Source organism: Meriones unguiculatus, chromosome X (assembly GCF_030254825.1).
Source record: "Meriones unguiculatus strain TT.TT164.6M chromosome X, Bangor_MerUng_6.1, whole genome shotgun sequence".
NCBI lineage: Eukaryota > Metazoa > Chordata > Mammalia > Rodentia > Muridae > Meriones > Meriones unguiculatus.
This window is the reverse complement of record NC_083369.1, coordinates 12871446-12875759: the sequence shown is the minus strand read 5'-3', so window position 1 is coordinate 12875759 and position 4314 is coordinate 12871446.

Sequence of the window (4314 nt, the reverse complement as noted above, 5' to 3'; positions counted from 1 at the left end):
CATACACACACTTCCTTCCCCTCAACCCTATCCAGTCTTCCTCCCTTTCTCTTCCAAAAAGGGGAGGCCTCCCATGGATATTCATCTACACTGAAAGATCAAGTTGTAGTAAGGCAAGATCCATTTTCACTTATTGAGGGCAGAAGAGGCAGTCCAGTACAGTGAAAGGGTACTAAGGGCAGGCAATAGAGTTAGAGACAGCCCCTGGTCCTGCTGTTACGAGTCCCACATGAAGACTAAGCTGCACAACTGTTATATATGCACAGAAGGCCTATATTTGTCCTATGTGTGCGCCCTGGTTTTTGGCTCAGTCTTTGTGGATGCCTACGGAGCCAGGTTAGTTGATTCTGTAGGTGTTCTTATGAAGTCCTTGACCCCTCTGACTCCTACAATCTTTCCTTTACCTCTTCTGCAGGATTCCCCAAGCTCCACCTACTGTTTGGCTCTGAGCCTCTGCATCTGTTTCTATCAGTTGATGGAAGAAGTCTCTCTGATGACAGTTATGCTAGGCTCCTTTCTGAAAGTATAGTAGAATATCATTAATAGCGTCAAGGGTGGGCTCTTTCTCATGGCATGAGTCTCAACCTGAACCAGCTATTGGCTGGTCATGTCCTCAATTTCTGCTCCACCTTTACTCCTGCACATCTTGTAGGCAGGACAAAGTGTAGGTCAAAGGTTTTGTGGTTGGGTTGGTGTCCCAGTCCGTTGGAAATCTTTCCTGGTTACAGGATATGGCCTGTTCAGGCTCCACATTCCCCTTTGCTAGGGGTCTTAGCTAGGGTCACGCTCATAGATTCCTGGGAATTTCCACTGCCCTAGGTTTCGAGCTTATCCCAGAGAGCCCCCCTCCCACTCAAGTTGTCTCTCCCAGTACTCTCTCTCTATCCTCCCCTCACCTGAACCATTCTGTTTCCATCTCACCCCCAACCCCATTCAGTCTCATCCCCGATCCATCCATGTTGTCAATTCTACTTCCCCTTCTCAGTGAGATTCACGTGTTCCCTGTTGGGCTCTCCTTGTTACTTAGCATTTTTGGGTCTATGGATTGTAGCATGGTTATCTTTCATTTTATGGCTAATAACTACTCATAAGTGAGTATATACCACATTTGTAATTCTCAGTCTGGGTTATCTCACTCAGGGTGATCTTTTTTAGTTTCATCCATTTGTCTGCAAATTTAACGATATTATTGTTTTTAATAGCTGAATAACAATCCATTGTGTAAATGTGCCATAATTCATTTAGCCATTTTTTCGGTTGTACCTCAACTTTTTTAAAGTGCTGGCTGGGCACATTTCTGGCTGTGCAGTTGTTTTAAATGGAAATGTTTTCATGATTTAGTTTATAAAAGGTTTTTCACTGACATATGAAAAGCTATTTCCATATGTAAATTTTTTATTCTTCAAGTTTACTGTATATGTTCAGTAGTTCTTATAAATTTTTAGGTGGCCTTTAGGATTTTCTCAATATACTACTACTCTCAAGTTAGTGTGGATCAACATCTGTGAGATCAAACTGCCCATCAACAGATAAATTTTTAAAGATAATATGGTGTATGTACACAGAAAAAAATGTTATCTGTCCTAAAAAGAACATTAGAATTTTGAAAGGAATTACATTAATATACATGAATCATGACAAATGTGATGTTTATTTTCCAATTTAGATGATTTAAATTTCTTTTGCCTTGATCCTGACTAGGAATTCTGCTACTATGTTAATAGTGGTAATAAAATTTGTGGATTTGTTCCTATCTTAAAAGAAAATCTTTTATCTGCCCCTCCCCCCATTTAGTATAATACTGACTGGCAGTGTCCTACATTTCCTTTATAATGTTGATATTTTTCCTTCTCTGATTCTTTAAGTGTCTTTGTCAGAGACATTGAGTTTGCTGAATGCCTTTTATGCATTTACTGAGAACAAATTTTTTTTCTTCATTCTGTTAATTTGAACTATTTTTTTTTATTGATTTAAGTATGTTAAATTACTGGCTATTTAGTCCTGAAGATACAGGGTCCTCCCCAATCAGTGGACTTGGAAAGAGGCAGGGAGAAGATGAGGAAGGGAGAGAAGGCTTGGGAGAGAATGATGGAGTGGGATACAGCTGGGATACAGAGTGAATAAAATGTAATTAATAATACAAAAAAATAAAAGTTAGAAAAATAAAAGCCTACAGCACAGGAAGCTCTAGAGCAATTCTCAACCTTCCTAATGCTGTGACCTTTTAATATAGTTCCTCATGTTGGGGGGTCCCCCAGTCATAAAATTATTTTCAGTGCCACTTCATAACTGTAATTCTACTACTGTTATGAATCTTAATGTAAATAGAACATTGTCAAAGTGGTGGTGCTTTACAGATTGAGAACTGCTGCTCTATAGCAGGGAAATGAAATAAAAGTTTTAGCGATTGCATAATTAAAAAAAAAGATGTTGCAATCTACAACAAGGTAGACACTGTGGGGAAACATTCACAAAAAGCAGAGGGGATACTGAACAGGACAGAATTAATTCTGAATTAGGTAAGGGTTACACTGGCGATGAGGTAGGAAATGCCAGAGGTAGGATTTAGTCATTTCTCCTTCCCTTAAAACTCATGCAGCCAGCCCTGATGAGACTTGATAGGCTAGGGTCAGAGGAAAGGGGGTCCTCCCCTATCAGTGGACTAGGGGAGGGGCATAGGGGGAGAAGAGGAAGGGAGTGTGGGGTTGGGAGGAGATGAGAGAGGGGGCTACAGCCAGGATACAAAGTGAATAAATTGTAATAAATAATAATAAAAAACTTTTTAAGAAGAAAGAAATTACTGGCTATCAATTGGAGACAATTTGTGGGTTAGGGACTGTCTAATTCTCTCATCTCTGGGACCCACTCTGACCCAGGCCCATGCAAGCTCTGTGAATGCTGCCTCAGTCTCTGAGTTAATACTTGCATGGGTACTGCTGTGTTTAGAAGGACTTTTTTCCTTAGTGTCTTCCATCCCCTCTGACACAATCTTTCTGCATCCTTTTCACACAGGGTTCCCTGATCCCTGAGGGGAGAGATTTGATTGAGACATTCCATTTAGGACTGAGTGCTCCAAACTCTCTCTACCTACTTTCCAGCTGTAGATCTCTGTATTTATTCCCATCTACATTAGAAGGAAGCTCTTCTGATGATGGCTGGGCAAGATATCTATGAGTATACCAAAATGTCACAGGAGGTTTGCTTATTTATTAATTTCTTTATCTATCTATCTATCTATCTATCTATCTATCTATCTATCTATCTATCTATCTATCTATCTGTAAAAACAGTAGTATTTGGATTTCCCCTATGTCTATGGCCTATATAGTTTCAGGTTCTTACTACCCAAGCTGTGTCAGGAATGGGTTCCATCTCACGGAATGTTCCTTAAATCCAATCAGACACTGGTTGGTTACTCCCAGAAGTCTGTGCCTTTATTGCACTATAGAACCTTGCAAGCAGGTCGCTATTGTAGATCTAAGAATTTGTGGAAGGGTTGGGGGTTATGTTTTTCCTCTGGTAGCATACAGAGTACCTTTCAGAGTACCATGTTCATAGTAATGTTTTAATTTTTTTCTGTTTGAATTATGTTCTTTTTTCTTTTTAATTAATTAATTTATATTTAATTTATTAAAATGTATTCACTTTGTATCGCAGCTGTAGCTCCCCTCCTCATCCCCTCCCAGTCCCACCCAAATTCCCCTTCTTCTCTCATACCTCTTCTCCAGTCCACTGATAGGGGAGGTACTACTTCCCTTTCCATCTGATCTTAGCCTATCAGGTCTCATCAGAACTGGTTTCATTGTCTTCCTCTGTGGCCTGGTAAAGCTGCCCCCACCTCAGGGGGAGGTGATCAAAGAGCCAGCCACTGCATTCATCAGAGACAGCCCCTGTACCTCTTACTACAGAACCCACATGGACACCGAGCTGCTATGCGCTACATTTGTGCAGGGGGGCTAGGTAATCTCCATGCATGGTCCTTGGTTGGAGTATCAGTATCAGAAAAGACCCCTAGGCAATGATTTTTGGGTTCTGTTGTCCTCCCTGTGGAGCTCCTATCCCCTTCAAGTCTTTATATTTCCCCTTTCTTTCATAAGATTCCCTGCACTCTGCCCAAAGTTTGGCTATGAGTCTCAGCATGTGGTTCACATCCTGTTGGATAGAGTCTGTCAGAGGCCCTTTGTGGTAGACTCCTGACCTGTTCCCTGTTTTCTCCCTCTTCTGATGTCTAACCTATTTGCCTTTCTGAGTGAGGATTGAGTATCTTCCCCAGTGTCCTCCTTCTTGCATAGCGTCTTTTTAAAACTTTTTTGG